Here is a 22259-nt window from a genome sequence, read left to right on the forward strand (position 1 = left end):
ACTGATCAGAAGGTCAGGTCACCATATCATGACCCTGTGCTCTGACCCCAGCTTCCTGACATGTTGGGGTATGTGAAGAAAACAATTTCACTGTGCTCTACTGCATATGTGACCAATAAAGACTCATTATGTAGACTTATACATGACATTTTTAATTCTAAAACAGCTGCTAAACTATGTGCAGACTAAATTATGTGCGGATGTAAAAACAAAATGCTAAACACATTCTCTATTTGTGTGTGTTTTTTTGTACTGTATGTGTATTTCATCAGTGTTGCTATGAGCTTATTTCTCGTAGAATAATAATAATAATAATAATAATAATAATAATAATAATAATAATAACGCAGCTCATCTGTGTTATTACTGTGCATTGTCTAGTTTTCACGTATCAAGGACAATAGACGGAGCTTCTGAACTGTTTAACAGCATTATTATTATTATTATTATTATTATTATTATTATTATTATTATTATTATTATTATTAGTTGGCCAATTATTTTTTTGATTAATCGTATGGGGTGGAGCGAACTTTCAGTACCATTTGTTTTTGTTTATTTAATATAAAGTCCACAAACTGAGTGTAACAAATATAAACTTCACAGTAAAACTTTACACAACTGTTTGTACAAAACAGAAAAGAACCCAACACACACACACACACACACACACACACACACACACACACACACACACACACACACACACACACACACACACACACACACCAGAATATATATTATTAATTTAGGACTATAGTTTAATTCGGTGCTTTTTGTGCATCTATAAAAAAAACTAATGCATAATATATATAAAATAAATATATATATATATATATATATATATATATATATATATATATATATATATATATATATATATATAGTCCTAAATGAATAATAAAAACTCACTTTCATTGCACCTTGTGGTTTCTGTTCCTCGGTGTCTTTAGACATTATTTTACTTTTGATCATAATGTTTGAATGAGACATTACAGATCTTACTCGCGCTACACTCTGTATCAGCGCGTCTACACCGCGCGTGACCAGCAACGTGTCCTCGTTACTAACATGTCACTTCCGACAGAATTTACACTGCAAGCGCGCAGATACAGCATATAATGACAAACTTAAATTAAACTAAACCTTTTGAACAGCTTGCACCAGTTTCCCCTGCCCCTTACACACAGTGGAGCATTTTGGATATAAACATAAGTTCAATTCAATTCAATTTTATTTGTATAGTGCTTTTTACAATAGACATTGTCTCAAAGCAGCTTTACAGAAATATATAAACACGGTGTACAGATATTAAAGGTGTGAATTTATCCCAACTGAGCAAGACACTGAGTGGCGACGGTGGCGAGGAAAAACTCCCTAAGATGTTTTAAGAGGAAGAAACCTTGAGAGGAACCCGACTCAGAAGGGAACCCGTCCTCATCTGGGTAACAACAGATAGTGTGAAAAAGTTCATTATGGATTCATATGAAGTCTGTATGGCGTTAGGAGCAGCCGTAATCACACGAGTTGAAATTGATGTTAGATGCTCTGTTGTCATCGATAGCAAAGTAAGCAGGATAATTGTTAGTGTAAAGAAGATTGTACTGCTATTCCTCCTAAGGCCACATCGACTGGAGGGGTGAAGAGAACATATTTATTCATTCATTTATCTTACACAAAATTTTATTTTCATTAATAGTTTGTTTACGTACACACACACACAGACACACGCACACGCACACGCACGCACGCACACGCACACACACACACACACACACACACACACACACACACAGTCGGGGCCAAAAGTCTGAGAGCACTAGTGGGAAATGTTTCTATTTTGCATGTTTTTATTATTTAATTTTAACATTTTCATTCGAAATTGTATTATTGACTACAACTTCAGTAAAAAAAAAAACGGAGAATCTTTAAAATATTTACAAGAGATTCAGAGTTTCTTAATGTTTACAATTGCAGAATTAAAAGAATATATAAATATCCAATATATTAAACATTTACTTTCTTTGTTTTAAATATTAATAAATTCTAACCAATTTATTTCAAAATGTAAGAGAAAAAAAAATCCAGATTTTCAATGTGGTCTCAGACATTTGTGTGTGTGTGTGTGTGTGTGTGTGTGTGTGTGTGTGTGTGTGTGTGTGTGTGTGTGTGTGTTTCTGTGTTCTACTATACTGTATTCTTACCTTGCGCAAAAATATATATACATTATAGGAACATTTGATAGGTTGTGTTTTTAATCTATAAAAGGTATTGTCTTTTTAAATGATGACAATTTACAAGTGATATTAAATCAATCATAGTGCACTGTAAAATTAGATTTTTTTTAAATACTTGAAATCAGTTTGATACTTGAAATCAGAATTTCTTACCTTCTTTGACATAGATCAGAAAGTCATTTCTTTGACCCTTTAAACTCTGACCTGTCCACTTGGTGTATCACTAAATGGTTATTTAGTTTATTTAAAAGGCAAATGCACTTTGTGTTCTTCAAATGCAAATAAGTTTGACTCAAACGACAGTCTACAGAAAAGTTTAAAAAAACATGAAGCAAAAAGCTTCCATTTACATTTTATACATACATAAATATATACATATATGATATAGGTATAGGTTTTATCCAGCGAGATAATTGATTTATGAATCAATCAATGTCTGATTCATAAAAACTGATGTACAAATGTGTGACGCAAAAGCAAAAATGTCAGGCTAAAACTGATGTGACGGATCATCCAGCATTCCCTTTAGTCATCTGATGATACATTTATTATAGATTCTCCTTCAAACATTGTTTAATTGACTTTCAGAGTTAAGAAGTTTTCATTTTTGGCAATGAGACACAGAATCATTACTGTGACAAAACATTAATAACTTCTCCATTTGAACTGTTAAAATGTGCAGATTCATTGTATTTCAATATGAAACTGTTCTCAAAAAATATTAGACACCAGGATAATATTCATTAATAATAGCACCTAATATTCATTAGCATTGAATTTATTAAAACACTGTGCTATTCTATCACACACCTTTGAATCATGTTAATTTAAATACTATAGTTATAGTACCTGTCAGTGCCAACATCCCCACAAGATTTCATAATGTAATGGGTTTACATTAATACTACATGAATTGATCACGCTCACTTTATATAATTCAATCTTGTAATTAGAAACTTGTGTAAATTAAGCTTAGCATAAGCAGTGAAATCGTGTTTTGATGAGAAATTTAATATTTCTTTGTAAACTATAAATCATATTTTTTCTCAAATTTAGTCTACCGCATGTTCCATGTTTTGTTGAGACATTGTAATTGTAAAGCGACATTGGTTATGAGTAAGGAGCTATATAAATTACACATATTATTATTATTATTATTATTATTAATAATAATAATAATAATAATAATAATAATAATAATAATAATAATAATGTATTTATTTATTTATGATATATTTTAACTGTTGAAGCATATGTAATTAAATGGTGATTTCAGTGGTGGTAACACTGTATACAGTGCCTTGAATCCAATTTCAGGTGTTTTGGGAGTTCTTAATGATCTGTTTTAGGAAAAATAGTATTTTGAATACATTTTGCATTAGGCTACTCAAAGCAGCTGGAGTGCCGATCTTATTTGCTTCTGCAGGATGTGTTTGAAAAAGAACTTAACTAATTCGTGTGGCAGCTGCGCAATGCATAAAATCATGCAGATACAGGTAAGTATTTCAGTAAGCTTCAGTTAATATTCACACCAAACATCAGAATCTCAGTGATCTCAGTGATGATGGTATGAATGTTGGTGCCAGATGAGCTGGTTTGAGAATTCTAGAGGCTGATCTGGGATTTTCACAGACAGCAATCTCTTGAGTTTACACAGAATGGTGGAGAAAAACAAACACCTTGTTGATGACAGAGGACAGAGGAGAATGGACAGACTGGTTCGAGCTGACAGAAAGGCTATGGTAATGCCTTGGTATGGTATTGTAATTCTTTACAAGTGTGGGGAGCAGAAAACCCTCTTGCAACATACAATACGTCTAGCCAAATGAGGTGGATAAGCTACAACCATATTAGGTTCCACTCCTGTCTGTGAGCCAAGAACAGGAACCTGAGGCTAGAGTGGGTGTGGACTCACTGGAACTGGACAGTTGAAGCATGGAAAAACATTGCCTGATTTGATGAATCTTGATTTCTGTTGTGACATGTAGATGATAGGGTCAGACATTGGCATCAGCAGCATGAACCTGCCTTGTGTCAACAGTCCAGACTGCTGCTGGTGGTATAACGGTGTGTAGAATGTTTTCTTTCTATTATGTGATCCTATGTGAACCTTTGCTTTCAGCATATGGTGTGAACCCCTTGGTCAGAAATAACCGAAACTAAACATTTTCCCTGTTTTTACTGTTGATCAGTCCTGCACATCGGCTTGTAAGAATTTTAGCTCGTTTCTCAGTACAGAACAGCTTCAGCTCTGGAATGCTGGTGATTTTCCTGACATGAACTGCTTGCTTGAGGTCCTTCCACAACATTTCTATTGGATTAAGGTCAGGACATTGACTTGGCAAATTCTGAAACATGAATTTTATTCTCTTTTAACCATACTTTGGTAGACCCTTATGTGCTTTTTGTGCTTAGGGTTGTTGGCCTGCTGCATGACCCACTTTCTCTTGAGATTCAGTTCACAGACAGATGTCCTGAAACTTTCCTTTAGAATTCACTGTTATAATTCAGAATTCATTGTTCCATCCATTATTGAAAGGTTCTTATAAGTAAGGTTCTTATGCTGGAATGTAGTGTTTGCTTTCTCCAAACATAACACTTCTTATTTAAACCAAAAGGTTATATTTTTCCACACAAAACATTTTTCCAAAAGACTTTTCCACGTAATCATTAGCAAACTGCAGATGGACCGCAATGTTCTTTTTGGAGAGCAGTGGCTTTCTCCTTGTAACACTGTAATTCACTCCATTGTTGTTCAGTGTTCTCCTGATGGTGAACTCATGAACATTAACATTAGCCAATGTGAGAGAGGCCTTTGTTTGCTTAGAAGTTACCCTGGGTTCCTTTGTAACTTCAGGGACTTTTACATGTCTCACTATTGGAGTAATTTTGGTTGGTTTCTAATAAACATACTAGGTTCTCTTTTTTGATTAAATTATAGCTAATAGTAACTAGTGACCTAGACGTATTAGGTGTAATTTATGCACTAGTCAAATATTAACCCCACCCCATCCAGTTAATAGTTATAGTTGAAATGAAGCTATCTGGCAGCCCGACATTCAGGTCTCCCCCTCAGCACTTACTGTAGAACAGCGGTGCTACAGAGGCGCAGACCACATGCCGATTCTCTCTCTCTCTCTCTCTCTCTCTCTCTCTCTCTCAATGTTCCCTAGTTTATAACTTATAACCTTGGTACCCAATGTTTCCCCCTTTTTAATGTAACTTAGTTCCATTTAATTTTGTGCCAGATCAACAAAAATCCTCCAGTATGTTTATCCCTGAAAAGAAAATGAAACAGAACACACACACGCTGCTTGTATAATAGAAAACAGTTGACCTGTGTTAAATGACTCAATGTTTTTAAGTCTGTTTTTACATCTGTTACGCTTCCGCCGGTGGATGGCGCTGCGGCGTCGAAGCGCAAAGACTGCTGCAGAGCGCGCATGCACGAGACCCTGACATATGGACACGCGCGGCTCGTTTGTTTTGATTTACTTCCTGTCCAGGTATTGGCTTATGTTCGAGGGTGTGTCTTTATTTCTCCAGGTGTCTATGCTTTAGATAATTATGTTGGTTATTTAAACCCCTCGTGTGGCTGCGCACTTCGCGCAGTATTATAGTTTGTAACGTTAGTAGTGTTTAAGGAGTATAGCTTTAGCGCTGTGTTAGAATGCGTGTAGCATGCTAGCGGTCTCAGTTCCATGTTCTGTTTTCGAGTAATGCCTAGACTGTAGTTCCATGGTTGATCCAGCTAGTCCTGTTCAGCATAGACCGCGTTTCTTGTGTTTTGTTAGTTTGTTTATCAATAAAGACGGCGCTCCTGCGCTTACTTCCTGCTAACTGTCCTGTGTCGTTACATCATCACATTCCTGTCCAGTGAAGTGATTATTTGGTGATAATAATAATAATACATTTTATTATTATTATTATTGCAACATAGTACATGCGGTCATGCACATTAGGGTTAGTGTGCTACATGGGATACACAATAGTCATTACAAAAGTCATTAATGTACTTTTTGAATTCTAAATGAATAGTTCAATTAATATTTTGCAGAAACTTAATTTATCTAATTCTAAAGAATCATTGCTATATTTTGTTCTGTCAAACAGTGAGATGGCAATATTTTGATGGGTGTAGAAGGCCTCACTGGGACATTTTGTATTAGTAGTGTAAAACACATGCATTGGCTTACATATTGGTAGACATATGCAAATTTAAAATATATATACATGTAGGAAACACTTAAGAGACTTAATCTATATGTAACAAGAAAATGAAGGAATGGGATAGGCTGACTTAAACATCTAGTTATCTAGTTGGTGGCTGTGCTCAGGTGGTAGAGCAGGTTGTCTGACTCGAAGTGTCCTTGGGCAAGACACTGAACCCCAAGTTGCTCCTGATGTCAAGTTAGCACCTTGCATGGCAGCTCTGCTACCATTGGTGTGAGAATGGGTGAATGGGAAACACTGCTCAGGTTAAAAAGCACTATATAAGTGCAGACCATTAGTTATGTCAATAGTTGTGTAGGAAAGTTCCTCATATTCAGAGTAGGGCTAGGCAGGTGCTCAAGTTGCTATGATTTAATAAAGCAGCATGTCAGTTACATTCATGTTTTTAAATAAGAAGTCATTTACAGTGCATATACACTATAAAGAAAACAGTCACCCACTATTTATTTGATAGCACATTGTGCTATTCTGTGTGTCACATTTTTATTAAAGAGACCAGAGTGGGGCGCACGGTGGCTTAGTGCTAAGCACGTTTGCCTCCCACCTCCAGGGTTGGGGGTTTGATTCCCACCACAACCCTGTGTGTGCGTAGTTTGCGTGTTCTCCCTGTGCTGCTCCCCCTGTCCAAAGACATGCATGGTAGGCTGATTGGCATGTCCAAAGTGTCTGTAGTGTATGAATGGGTGTGTGAATGTGTATGTGAGTGTGCCTTGCGATGGCCTGGTACCCTGTCCAGTGTGTACCCTGTCCTGTGCCCTATGATCTCTGGGATAGGCTCAAGGTTCCAGTATGATAGGAGATGTAGAAAATGGGGGTGGATGGAAACGAGAGTGAAATTTCATTATCCTGAGTATCCAGTTACACAAATGGAGAAGTGAGTTTAGATTTGGCTAAATAAATCATACTATCTAGAAACAAACAAGTGGGATATAATCAGTGGCTGATTTTAGACACAATCATTCTTGATATTATTAATAATTCTGCTGTTGGTTTGAGTTGAGCACTGACAATCAAATTAAAAGAAGATGAAGCTAGCATTTAGTGGTTTGTTTTTTTTGTTTGTTTGTTTGTTTTGTTTGTTTGTTTTTACAGTGGAGTGATGAGAAGAAATCCTCAGAGACTGCTACAGTGTCCTCCCAGGAATCCAGGGCTAATCATAGGCTGAAGTGTTTCAGAGACATTCTGGACATTTTTTCTGTTTCTGAAAGCAGGACCTCGCACTCGCCGTGCAGTACTGGCCATTATCTTCTATGGAAAGTAGCTAAGGGTTGTCCAAAAAGTCGCTAGATATGTCGCTAGATGCTTTAAAAAAAAAAAAAAAAAAGTTGCTAAAGGGGTCTGAGAAGTGGACCGAAGCTGTCCCTGTTAAAATGAATGAGTGAACGGCAGGACGAGGAGGGGTGCAGCGGGGAGTCATATTTTGAGTGAAAGGATTGTATTCGTGTTCTTTTGCAAATAAACCCTTTAAAGTGATTGTTATTTTTTATTTATTGACGTTTTATCATTCAAGCACTTTTTAACCACTTTTTTAACATTAAAAAAAATATTGGCTATTTTCAAGGTTTTCCAGTACTTAAATTTCCAAATGCCAAATTCAAGCACCTTGTACAAACCCTGTGGTAATAATTTTTCATGGATACATTTCCCAAACAAACAAACTAAAAAACTTCTAGTACTTCTAATTAATAAACCTATAACATCAGTTAGCTAGCATTTTCAAGTGCTAAACCCAAACCTCACACATTTGATGTTTTTTCTTTCTTTTTGTTCTTTGAACACTTCTTCTTCTTCTTCCGCTTCTTCTTCTTGTTGTTTCAGATATATTTCTGCCACCTGTAAGTCAGAATGACAAAATTCTTGACTGTAATATCACTCAGGTAAAAGAAATAAATCAATGAATTAATAAATAAGTAACAGTAAACTGATTTTCTGCAAATTTCATGGAACTATTAATAGACATTTTAGTGTATTTAATACAAATTATATCACACTGCTGTTGCACTCTAGAATCTGATAGGTCAGAAGGTCTGAAGGTTGCAATTCATATCTCAGGTTTATATTAATGTGCTCATTGTAATAAGTTATCCTTTCTATGATAGCAAATCATTCACAGAGACTTCTCTGGCAAACATTCCACATAATCAAAGTCTAATAATAAACAGATTTGTGCTATACTACTTTAATAAAAACTTTTAGTCGTTGATATGGTGAAGCTATCTATAAGGAGGTGTTTATTTAAGATTTATGGAAAGAGACTCGGGCCACAGATTTCTCCAGATTCTGAATTTTTTCATGATATGACGTGCTGTAGATGATGAGATATTCATAGCCTTCACAATTTTACATCGAGGAGCATTATTCTGAAATTGTTCCACAAATTGTAGATGTAGTTTTTCACAGATTGGTGTACAGAGGCCCATCTTTACTTCTGAAAGACTCTGCCTCTCTAAGATACTCTTTTTATACCCAATCATGTTACTGACCTGTTGCCAGTTAACATAATTAGTAGCACAATGTTCCTCCAGCTGTTTCTTTTTAGTAACACTTACTGTTCCAGCCTTCTGTTGCCCCGTCCAAATTATTTTGGGACGTGTTGCGCCCATAAATTCAAAGTTACCTATTTTTTTCCTTTAAATGCTACATTTCCTCAGTTTACACATTTGATTTGTTTTTTATGTTCTACCGTGAATAACATATGGGTTTATGAGATTGCAAATCATTGCATTCTGTTTTTATTTACATTTTTCACAACGTCCCAACTTTTTTGGAATTGGGGTTGTAGTACTTCCTCCCATTACCCAGGAAAGTGAGATGTTGCTGTTTACAAATGTCAACATGTTTTTGATAATTATTGAGCATCACACCAAAAATTAATTAATGAGGACTGTCACCAAATTTCTGAAGCTAGGCCAAACATCCTAGCACTAGTTGGCAAAAGTTAGTTTAGCATTTTTTGCTATGTGCCAAATTTGGTCATACAAATGGAGCAGAGCTAAGATCAGATAGCTGTTTATGAGGAACTGTATGTCTGATCAAGCTGAAATTTGATATGGTAGATATACCGTATGTGCTAATCTATAATAGATTCTCATGATGACTTAATTACTGAAAAAAAACATGCCTGTCATTGGCCAATCAGATATCAGATAATTGAAAAGTTTCCCATTAGGTTATTGCCACAAAACTTGAATAGAAAGTTCAGGGATGGACCTCCTAGTATCCAATGCAATCTCGCTCAAATTGGCTACCTGGGGCGTGCTGTTCATGTTTATAAGGGTCAGCGTTAAGTTCAAATAGCTGTTTCTCAGGAACCAAAATGCCAATTGAGCAGAATTTGCTGTGCACTTTCTGCTAATCTGTAACTGAATTACTTCAAAAATGTCTGCCTTCTGCCAGTCAGCTTTCAGCAGGTAGGTTACACAACTAGCATTGAGCCATCATCACAAAATGTGATATGCATAAGTATGTTCACATATGGTCTCTTTATTGTTCTATGAATCTTGACAAGAACTGGCCACTGGGAGTGCTATATGCAGGGAGTGTTTGGACAGATTGCCTCTTATCGCTATATTACTATTATTATTAGCAGTAGAAGTAGTTGTATTATTATTATTATTATTATTATTATTATTATTATTATTATTATTGCAGTAGTAGTACTGATATTTCCTACCGTTTTTTAAGTTTCATTTTCCACCTCTGGTTCTGTAGTCCAACAGATCTGACGCACTGAAGGCTGGGCATTGGTAGATATCGTCTATGATGAAAAATTAGTATTATTTATTTATTTATTTATGAATCTACCATACATGTCATGAACACAAACCTTTTGAATAATTTTGTCCCTCACAGTAGGGTTCATAAGATACTCACTGATGTTAAACTTCAATCTCAGAAATGCCCTCTTAGTAACAGGCACTAAAAAAAATTAGCAATGTTGATATTTAGTAGCTGTTGTAAAACTTAATTTGACTTCAAATGTATATGAAATTGTGAACTGGATATAAAAGTGTAGCCTGGAACCCCATAGACTTCCACTTCACAGAGCGTGAGAGCCTGGATAACATTGGGAATGATGATGTTCACATAACGACCCCTCATGTTGCAGGTGTAATTTGCAGAGGCACCAGCAGGGATGCTAGAGATAACAACACATCTGCAGGGGGAGAGAGAGAGAGACTTTGACTTTTAAAATATAATTTATTCTACAATTAAAAAACCTTAACATACAGAACACATTGTTTTAACAACCATTACCAATTGAAAAAGAGATTCTCGCCTCTTATAAGTCACCCCTTTGTTTACACACCATTTCTTCTCAAACATCGGAAGATCACCATTCATTTGGTAAAATTCATACTTTAATCTAATCCTAGACTCAACCAAGGCCTTAAATAATTTAACCATGTTTACTTCTTTCCCTTCTGATCCCATTTTGTCAGCCTTCCAAATGGCTAATTTTGCTTGACCGACCAAAAAATTCGAATAGGTACAGATTTCCTGCCTGTGGCGAGAATATCTACCCCCATAAATAAACCCTGTTTTCAAGAAAATGATCCCCAAACTACGAAACATTGTATACAATAGATTAAAGAGCGGAGATAGTTTACAACATTCACAAAAGACATGAAACACAGTATCGAGTTCATCACACAAAGTACACAGTGGAGACGGTGCATATTTACATTTAAACAAAAACACTTTTGTTGGTAATGCACAATGTAAAATCTGCCACTGTAAGTCACCAGACTTTTTTTGGTAGAGGGTTCTTATACAATAACCGCCATGAAGGTTCATTATCTCCCGACTTCAAGAAATGAGTCCTCCATTTTGTATGCCTCCTCCCCCTTAGATGTCTGACAAAGTCGGACTTTACACAGGAAATATATGCATTTTGTTTGTTCACCATGGAAAACGGAAGACTTTGCAAGCCTTTAAAGGATAACAACATGTTTACATTGTCTCCATTGTTAATTTGAGCTACCTGTGGAGTTATGTACACTTCTGGAAAAAAAGACCTTTGTGTTACCACCGGACATAAACTTGGTTATATATTATCCCACAAACATGCAGGAAAAGATGTTTTCAAATCCTTTAATATGTTCCCGACTATTCTCTATGATCTACCAGTAATTTTTCTAGTTAGATTCTGTACTGAAAAACATTCTCTATTCAACAAGTCAAACAGGTTTCCAACTTTAGTTATCCCAGCTAAAACAAAGTTAGAAATTTCGGTGTTGGATATAATGCATTTTTTTAGAAAACCAAGGACTGTGCAGAAGTGGTTCATCAAAACCAAAATGTTCTTTCCGCTCCGACTTAAAGTAACCCCAAGCTTCAAGAACCGATTCATAAAACCTTATCTTAAACATGTCTTTTACCACATTTCCCGAAATCAGAAACATTTGTTTATCAAAATCCATCTTGTTTTTTTCCACGTACAATGGCAAGGCCAAAGCTAATCCATGGTAGAGAGTCCGACGAGTAAAGCAGTTTTTGGGCAGTCTGCAACCTCATGGATTTCACCTTAGAGGCAAAATGAATTAATCCCTGACCGCTATCAATTGTAGGGAGACACAGTACCCCAGGGGGGAAGCCAATGATGACCACCCCAAAAGAAGTCTACAAAGGCTTTTTGAAGTTGTGACAAAAGCTCTTTCTGAGGGTCCAACATGGTTAGACGATGCCACAGCATTGAGGTGGCTAGATTATTCACCACCAGCACCCTGCCTCTGTAGGAAAGCTGGGCTTGAATCCACTTCCATCTCTGGAGCTTGCCTGTCACTTTTTCTACAAGTCCTTCCCAATTCTTGTTCATGTGCTGTTCAGTCCCAAACAACAGCCCCAGTATCTTAACCCCCTCTTTATTCCAAGGGTGCTGATGTGGAAGCTGAGGTGGATTTTGGTGTGACCAATGGCCTAACAATAAAGTGTCAGTTTTTCCCCCAATTGATCCGTGCGGAAGAAGCACTCTAAAAGATGTTGAGGCATGAGGTAAGACGTTTAACATCATCTTCAGATCTAATGATCACTGGGATGTCATCTGTATACGCGGTGAGTTTCACCACTGCTGTGTTTGAAAGGTGAGATGTTGGAACTGTAAATCCTTGCAGCTTCTCTCTCAGAATCCTCAACATTGACTCAATGGAAATCGTGTACAAGAGACCAGACAAACTACACCCTTGTGTCACACCTCTACCTACAGAAGAAGGTCTGGTCAAAATTCCATTTATTTTCAGCATACTATAGACATCTTTATAAAGAAGCCTTATCCATGAAATAAACTGATTCCCAAAGCCAAATCTTTCAAGTATTTTGAACAGGTATTCATGGTCAAATTTATCAAAGGCTTTTTCTTGGTCCAAACACAGAAGACCAAGATCTAATGTATGCAGTTCCGTTAAGTACACCATGTCCCGCACAAAAAAAGATTGTGAAATATAGATCGCTAGGGTACACAGTAGGACTGATCTTCATGGATGATGGACGCTATAGATTTTTTAAGATGATTTGTCAGAGTTTTAGACAATATTTTATAATCAGTTCCTAAAAGAGAGACCGGTCGCCAGTTCTTCAATAAACCAAGATCTCCTTTCTTGGGTAAAAGAGTCACTACAGCTCTTCTACAACTGATGGGTAGGATATTTGACTCAAAGCTTTCGAGAAACACCTCATACAAATCCTGACCAATGAGGGACCAGAAGGCTTTATAAATTTCAGAAGTCAAGCCATCCAATCCTGGTGATTTTCCCGAAGATTGCTGCTGGACAGCTTCCGTTAACTCCTGAAAGGACAAAGGTTTCTCCAGCTCTGCTTTATCTTCATGTCCAAGATGCGGCAGTCCATCTGAAAGCAGATTAATTGCTCCAAGGTCACATGGTTGTGCAGTATATAATTCTTCATAAAAAGATAGAGTTTGCAAAAAAAAAAAATTATTTTCCGTTATTTCTTTCCCATTTAACAATTTAAGATGATTTATATTATTTTTTCTCTGATGTTCTTTTCCAATGAAAAAAAGAAAGTTGTTGAAGAATCCATGCTGTTTAACTGAAGATATCTTCCCAGTATGGATGTACTACGACTTATCTCTTCATACAAATTTTTCAAAATCATGTTGTACTCTTCAAGCATTTTTGCAGTTTCCATCTCTTCACCATCACTAATGGAGCTGCTTAGCTTCAGAATCTGCTGTTCCAAAAACTTAACCTTTTCCTAGTTCAGTCAGGTGACTCCTTGTGTATTGTTGGCACAAGAGCCGGATCTGTACATTTCCAATATCCCACCACTGGCTTAAAGTATTATACTGTGATTTTCTCTCTCTCCACTCTCCCCAAAACTGAGCAACTAATTGTACGAAAACTTTATCTTGCAATAATCTATTATTAAAAGCCAAATCTTATAATATGTGTTACTCTGCGTTATGGTCATAGTTACTGCAATATAGTGGTGATCCGAAAATGGTGTTGGCGAAATATCACTATTGGAAAATCTTCCTCTGTCGTTCATCTGAACATAAAATCTATCGAGTCCTGCACCGGAAACTGTATTAGAATTCATTTTCACCCATGTATATTGTTTACTGCCAGGGAAAGCTTCTCTCCATACATCTACAAGACTATGAATCTGAACAACGGTTTTGAGAGTCTCAGACGAATTTGGATGAGGTTCAACATGATTCCGATCCATAGTGTAATCAAATGTACAATTAAAATCACCAGCTAAAATTATTATTCTATTCTGCGAAACTTTTGAAATAACGTCTTTTACTTTTTTAAAAAAAGAAGCTCTTTCTGCCCCATCATTCCGAGCATAAATATTAATAAGAGATTGCGGTAACTCAAAGCGTAAATTCTATAATTTGCATTCTGCCAGGTATAATTTCTTCAGCTCTACTGTCTTGAATTTGTAAATCCGATGAAATAAGAACTTCTACTCCGGCACTCACGTTTGAATCATGGCTCACTGAGCCATTGCACCTGATTGTCCATATATGTGTGTGTGTTTCTTGCAGAAAAACTACACTTGCTTTTTTCCAACTAAAAAAATCGAACAAAGCGAATAATTTTTCAGCACCACGACATCCATTAATGTTCAAAGATAATAAGTTTAAGGATGCCATGATGCTGACTATTGAATAAATGACGAATGACATCGCAACACAGGTCTCATTATCTCCTCTCTTCATTACAACATATTCAAACCTTCTTCGCCTTACGGTTAATCATGACTTTTACCTTTGTTATTATTTTCCTGAAGTGATAAAGCTTCTGAATACTAAGCTCTTCGTCAGTTGCTTTATTCATCGCCATTTTACACGACACCAAAAAGCGCTTTAAATCAGGGAAAAAAGTCTCAATTTGTGGTTTCCGAGCTCCTTTAGTCTCATCTAGAAAGTCATTAATTTGCTTTAATGTGTACAGTCTAGCACTGAGAGACTCTGTTCCTTCAGCATCATCCATATCAGAACAACTCTCTATGCTCTCTAGATCAACATCTGAGTCATTTTCAGAGTGAGCATACTCTGAACTCATGGTGGACATCTGAGTACAAATATCTACAGCTGCTTCACTTTCACCATCTCCTTTATTACTTTCTATTTCTGTCTGTTCTTTTTCTGATGGTTTATCATGTTCATTTACTGTCTGAGTCAATGTTTATCCACTACTTGCCTGACTTACCCGCTCCTCGTTGTAATCATGATTTTCTACATCTCCTGCATCAGGATTCCCTTTAGGTGCTATTTTAACATATGGAACGAGATGGTTCTCTCTATGCTCCTTCACTTTGGAACTCTCTTCCTCCTGAACTCAGGGAAGTCCAGACTTTTGGCATTTTTAAAGCTCTTCTCAAGACACACTTTTTTAAACTTGCATTCGACTGCTGATGTCTTTTTCAATTGTTTAATAATTATTTTTATTAGTATTAATGTTGTTATTTTTATTCTTATTAACCTTTATTTGTTTTATTTTTCTGTGGACTGTGATTTTATGTACAGCGCTTTGAGAAGCTGCTTTAAAGGCGCTTTATAAAATGAAGTTTATTATTATTATTATTATTATTATTATTATTATTATTATGGTTATTTTGTCTGGCATGTCGCTCGGTTGTTTGAAGATTAGACGGTCTGACATGTCCTAGTTCTCCGCACAAAAACACAGCATATGATCCGAACTAAAAAAGATTGTGTAATGTTTGCCTTCATTAGTCAGCTTTACAGCCAGACTGAGCGGATCCTGTTGTTGATTAAGAATCATGTTCGTAAATCGCCGAAACGACATAACGTGCTTGATATCCGGATTTTTCAGACCGAGTGGAATCAGGTCGTGTCATTAATCGCGAGTCCGCATTTAACCAGGTCATCTACCATCTGAACCTCAGCGAGAAAAACAACAACAGCTTTATTCATCCTACAAGCTGACTGGATATTTGACCACCGACCTGTTCACTGACTGCAACCAGCACATCTTCCACAGATACGGAGTCATCAGGTGTACATTTAAATCCATGTCTCAGAGTCAAGCGTGAGAAATCTCCCCTTCACCCCATTTGTCAAAGTTTTCCGACCGAAGTCGGCGCTCAAAGAAGTTTTATGTCTAAGATTAATCTTTTTTTTTTTTTTTTTTTTTTTTTTTACATGAATCTTAAAAAAGAACTAAGAAATTGATTAAAAGTAACAAACTCTCAAAAGTGTGCCGCAAAACTCTCGACTCCTCCCACTACCCACAATCCTGAGAGAGAGAGAGATAGCAAGACAGAGAGACAGAGCGAGAGAGACTTTTTTTTACTTTAAGACACCTTTAATGTATTCAGTTTTGGTATATTTACATATCTACATTTTTAAAATAATTATTTTCATTTTTTTAAAAGAAGAAGAGAGAAGAACCCCCTCAGACCCCCCACCCCCACCCTCAACCCAGAAAACCCCAACCCTTTCAGTTCTACTACAAGTCCATTGTAGTCATATAGTGTGCAAATGTCCACAGTGCTATTCATATTATAGCTTTTCTTGCGGCTGATGTCCATTTTCTCAGTCTGAACCGTCTCCGTGGTGACAGCACGCCCAGGTTTTCAGTTTTTATTGCTTGTTGTGCAGATTGAATTATTTTTTTCCCCTGCCCAAGAAGTAGTTAGTTAGCAAGACGTTACGATTTCCTTTTGTTAAGTCTAGAAAACAGTTTAACTGTTCTGTGGTGTACAGTTCTTCAGGTTGTTCTGAAAAGTTTGAAGTAGGTGGGTTACCTGATCCTGCTTCATTCACCTCCTTAAACCCTGCCTCTGATGCCCATATCCCCAATCTGAAGCGTCTCGTTGGTGACAGCACGCCCAGATTCTCACCTGTTGTTGTGTGCTCCACAGATTTTATGAATTTTTTTCTATCCGGAAAGTAGTTTGTTAGTACGACATCATCTTGTCCTAAAATCTGCTCCAAGAACCAGGTTAACTGTTCTATGGTGTAAAATTATCCTGGCTGTTCGACCACATCCTCCTCCATGTCTGTGAGGGGTTCTCCTCCTGTAGCTCCTGCGCTGTGGTCTGGTTCTCCTGCATCACAACACTATGTTGTGGCTGTTTGGAAAACATAAAGGTAGTCGGCTGATCTAGGGTGACCTCTTCCTCCCCCTCATCATCATCTGTAAACTGTTTTTCTCTACCAGCTCCTGTGCTGCTCTCTGGGCCCGAGTCCTCCTGAGAGAGAAATAGTTTGTATATAATGTACCCTTAGTTTTGACAGGTATAGGTCAAAGGTCAAAAAGATACACATTCTAACTCTTTATATCTAGATCAAAGGTCATGATCATAAAAATATTTATAGTTATGTTAAATCTGGATCACATCCATTGGTGACAGAAACGTTACCATACATGGTACGGCCATGTGTTTTCCACCCCACACACGTTGCACACATGTTCTTTCTAACACTCTGTGGTAGGTCATAAAAATATATATAGTTATGTTAAATCGGGATCCCATCCATTCCTGACACAAATGTTACTATACATGGAATGGCCATGTGTATTACACACAGACATCCAAACAAAAATATGACACACACAAACACACTTTATTTTCACATTATTTAAAAGGAATTTAAGTGTTATTTACTAAATTACCATAATTATGAACACAAGTTGTTAAGTTGACAATCATTTTTAAAATTACGTTTCTCCATTTAGATTGTCTGCAGTAGAATGCAGTCTTTTAAACCAGGAAAAATGACTGCCTTTAAGTTGTATAACAATAGTAAGTAAAATCCAGTGATTTACATTACAAATCTCATACATAACATCTCTGCAGGATTTATAGACGTTAAAGCACTGAATGAAATGAGCAATATAGACAAAAAATAAACACTCTGTGTCTACTACTTTTATCTCTCTCATAGTACATTTACATTTATTCATTTAACAGAGTGTTAGAGGACCTGTAGACTGCACAAATACTAAGGACATTACAATTTATCATTTCACTTACAATTAAGTTCTACTAAAGCAATGAATTTGGGGCATGTTCTCAATAGTGATATGACCAATAGTGGACTCGTGTATAGGCTACACCTGCTAATACATTTGATGGACTATTTTGCACTACTACACGTAGCTAACGCTAGTCATATTTAGCAGTGTAATTTGAATATCTACTCTTTAGTTTACTGTAGCAGTGGATAAGAAGGAAAACATTTCATTTGACAAATCTGCTCATCTAGAGAGGGCTTTTCATTTGTGCTATAGGAAAGATAAGCATGATTACATTTCTGCTTATTCATGTAAACCTCAACTACATTGTGTAATCTAATTTCATGTATTGATACATTTTTTATTTTATTTTTAAAATCTTTTGTCATTCGCACACGTAGCCTTCTAGCTCCACAACCTTTGGACTGTGGATAGTAGATAAAAGTAGTAGACACAGTGTGCAATATGTGCAATGTTCAGTACGTCATATAATAATAATAATGAGTCTTTATTGATCACATATACATTACAGCACAGTGAAATTCTTTTCTTTGCATATCCCAGGTTGTTAGGAAGTTGGGGTCAGAGCACAGGGTCAGCCATGATACAGCGCCCCTGGAGTAGAGAGGGTTAAGGGGCTTGCTCAAGGGCCCAACAGTGGCAGTGCTGCCCCCATCTTGAATCATATTACCGTAAATACTTAAATGTGCAGTCATTTGTTTCTTTTTTTCACTTTTTTTTTCAATTCCTGCTTATTCAGGCTCAGAGTCATGTAGGCTGCATTGAATTTTATTTTCAATTCCCTCATCTCTTTTTCAGTGACTTTATCACTAGCACGTTGCACTGCTTTCACGATTGGGGTGGCACGAGGGGCAGACCTAACAATGACACAATCCCTGGCGAACTCATCTAGCCAAGCTGATTTAAACTGTCTTGTCGGGATGAGAGCCGCAGGGATGGGAGAAGACTCAACTCGCTGCGCTTGGCTGTCATCATCTATAAAAGATTGCACACCGATTGAAACGGGCTGGGATGACTCAAATGTCACTTGGGAACTTTCACTGGTCGAGTTGGTCTCAACATCGTGGGCATCTGATGTAGAGGAGGCAGGGTTTGGACAGGCAGGGGATGAGGAAAAAGTCTGATATTTTTCTTGTCAGCTGACTAACGTTAGTTAACTACGCAGTTAGCTAGCCTACATATAACGGATAAATTCACATTCTACCAAACTAAACCACATCAAACTAAATTAAACACCTTTAATAAAAAGGCTCAGGCAGGGTTAGGTTAGGGGATGACTCAACCCAACACTCAACCCAACCCAACCCAACACCTCCCACTTGGTGTGGGAGGTGGCACAGGCACAAAACCTTGTCCTTCATTCTGTATATATTTCTCTATATGTATTTAACATTCTATGAGAAAATATCAGTTGTATAAAAAAAATGGAAAAGAAATTATATATATTTTTTAATCTATATATTGTGTTAAAAATGAATTCTGCCACTTTAAAAAAAATTAATTTTCATGACTCATGAAAATGAATCACATGTAAATGAATCACATGAAAATATATCACTTGAATATGAATCTCATGAAAATGAATCATATGTAAATGAATCACATGTAAATGAACCATATGAAAATAAATAAATAAAGAAAGACTTTTTAAAAAATCGGCCCAAATGTAAGACGTTTTAGGTGAGGTTAACTATTGGGGGTTGGAGGATCAGTTTAGAGAACATATTATTTGTTTCTGATGGTTAAGTTCAGGGTTAGGGTTGGCCCCTAAGTTTCAACATTGGAAAAAGGAGTTTTTATTGGTTAAAAATTAGGTGATTAGAGTTTATTGTTTGGGTAAGCCCCTAGATTTCAAGATAAAAAATGGTTTTAATGGTTGGAATAGAAGTTCTAATTGGGTTTAAGGGTACTGGATCTATGTTCCCCATCCCTATTGTCCAACTTGTACAGATGAAATTTAATCTGGCCCAAATTTAGGGCCGAACCAGGAAAAAGTTCCATTAATTTTGTCCATGTTCCCTCTCAGATCCTTCTTCCTATTGATTACTCCCCTCTCCCCTGAGAAGAAATGCCTTTCTCTCTATTAATATATACCCCCACACACATTTTATATATAATATAATATTATATTTATATTTTTGTGTCACGATATGGAGATTGAGATGGATGCAAGTGCAGATTTTTCAAGTTCAATAAAGAACTAAACAAAATACAAAAGACACTGACATTGGGGCAAATCACTGTGGAAAAGACTAAACATAAAACACAGCACCAGGGACAAAGGTAAAGAAAGACAAACGTGAGACAAAGAGTGCAGTGAAAACTGGCTAAATACACAAGTGCTTACCAGGAATGTGATCCAGGTGCAGGTGGTCATGTGACTGTGATGCAGTGGCTGCTGGGAATTGTAATTCAGATTTCCTTCTCTGATTACATGACATAATGGTGTATGGTGTAATATGTGGTAATGTACGGGTATTACTCTGTGAGTGTGTGTGTGTTTATACAGAGGCTGAATGTGTTGGCCACTCTTGGGTAACTTACCCAAAATACATCAGAGCATCATCACAGCTCTCATTACTGTAGATGGCCAGCCAGAGACATCGTCACCGAGCTCATCAATGAAAGGGTACAGATGGCTACACACCTTCTCTTCAGAGCGAAGGGAATCATGGGTGTGGTCAGATCTGATTGGTCAGAAGCTGTTAATAAATCTTTTAAAAATAACTGCAGCTCTGACAGCAGTGCATATGCAAATCAGTTCCCAGGTTTATACAGTATGAACACACTCATTATAAACTATCCACGCTATATCGTCAGTGAGAATGCCCAATTCGTATACAGTGAGACCGTATATACATCACATCTTTGTGTATGTGTTCACGTAGGTGGACTCGAGCAGTAACTTTGAGTGGCAGAAGCAGCTGTGCTAATACTGGGACGTGGATCTGGATAAGTGTGTGGCCAGAATGGCTCTGTATCAGTACATCTACGGATATGAGTACCCGGGAGCCTGCCTGCGTCTGGTCATCATCCCGCTCACAGTAAAGACATGTTAACAATACGTTAAGAATTCATAATGCATAATGTAGTGTAGTGCATGTTATTATAATAATATTTATTTAAATACTATGCGTAATGCATTAAGGAGGCTTTATAACATGCTTTTTTTATAACGAATGCATTTATCACTCGTTATAGCTGTGTGAAAGAGTGAAGTCTTAAAGATACGTTCGTGTGTGACCTTTCCATCAGGAACGCGTTTAATGTAAAAAAAAATCTTCTTGGAAATGACATGCTTGTGCTTGTTTGTGATGGTTTTTAGGACCGGTGCTATCTGTGTCTGATGGGTAACACCTCGAATAACATGTGTGTAGAAGGTTGATCCTTTCACCGTTAGCCAGACAGAGTGTCTTGTTGTTGTCCAACACGGCGGTAATTTTCTCAATCCACAGGCACGTCCACAGGTACGTGACTCACCACCCACTTGTGCGTGTTGGCGGTGTCACTGCCGAGGGACGTTTGATGGCACTCCGCTCCATTGTGAGAGGGTCGCCTTCACCATACAGCTCGTCCATGCTCACTGACTGCGGGTTGAGCACGTCGGTCTCGATGGGCTTGTAGAAGGGATTCACCTCGTAGCCCTCTGTCTCGTGGAGGGTGCGCAGTGCGTCAGCAAGGGCACGGTACGCCGTGGTCTAACCGCCTCTTGTAGGGCCCACCAGCAAGACGCCCTGGTGCACCAGCATGGTCTCGTACAGCTGGATCACCTTGGCGGTCATGCTGGAGAAGGGCTGCAGGGAGCGGGTGCATAGAGCTGCCTCGATGTTCGACTGAAGCGCGCCGTAGTCATGCTCGGGGACGCCCACACGAGGAAAGAGGTCCGACAGAATACCGTTAAACGCACACAAGAAAGATTGGATTGACTCGATTGACACTAGGTTCAAGATTTTCAGATTATGGATGTTCAGATGTTCCAGGATTCTTTACTTTTCATCTAGTATAACATTACAAGGTGCTAATGTTATATACTTTAAATGTTTTTTAAAAAAGTTATATAGTATATGATTACAGCTTTTTAGTTGCAAAGAATTTGCAAATGTCAGTTAATTCTGTTTCCTAATTTGTCCTGGAATTTCCTCCTAGTGCCTGATTCCAGTGATCCTGTGATAATGACCTTTGATACTCCAAATGTAAACTTTGGTGTTCTTTACTATTTATCAGTTTATTTTATTTTAAGTTCTGCGTCATCCTTGAGTAACTTGGATTGAAGCGGCCTCCAGGTTGTCCCAGAGCTCAGTCCTGCCTGCGTAGC

General features: G+C 37.3%; 1 long non-coding RNA gene across 1 annotated transcript; it reads right to left on the minus strand.

Annotated features, from left to right (window-relative positions):
* Positions 1–7979: 7979 nt before the first annotated feature.
* LOC128629768 (uncharacterized) lies at positions 7980–16354 on the minus strand. Its single transcript, XR_008394154.1, has 3 exons — positions 15909–16354; positions 10144–13316; positions 7980–8303 (listed from the first exon to the last, which is right to left on the minus strand). It is a non-coding gene; the product is annotated as an uncharacterized LOC128629768 (long non-coding RNA).
* Between the last annotated feature and the right edge of the window lie 5905 nt (positions 16355–22259).

The sequence above is a fragment of the Ictalurus punctatus genome, unplaced genomic scaffold (genome assembly GCF_001660625.3).
Source record: "Ictalurus punctatus breed USDA103 unplaced genomic scaffold, Coco_2.0 Super-Scaffold_100, whole genome shotgun sequence".
In the NCBI taxonomy this organism is placed as follows: domain Eukaryota; kingdom Metazoa; phylum Chordata; class Actinopteri; order Siluriformes; family Ictaluridae; genus Ictalurus; species Ictalurus punctatus.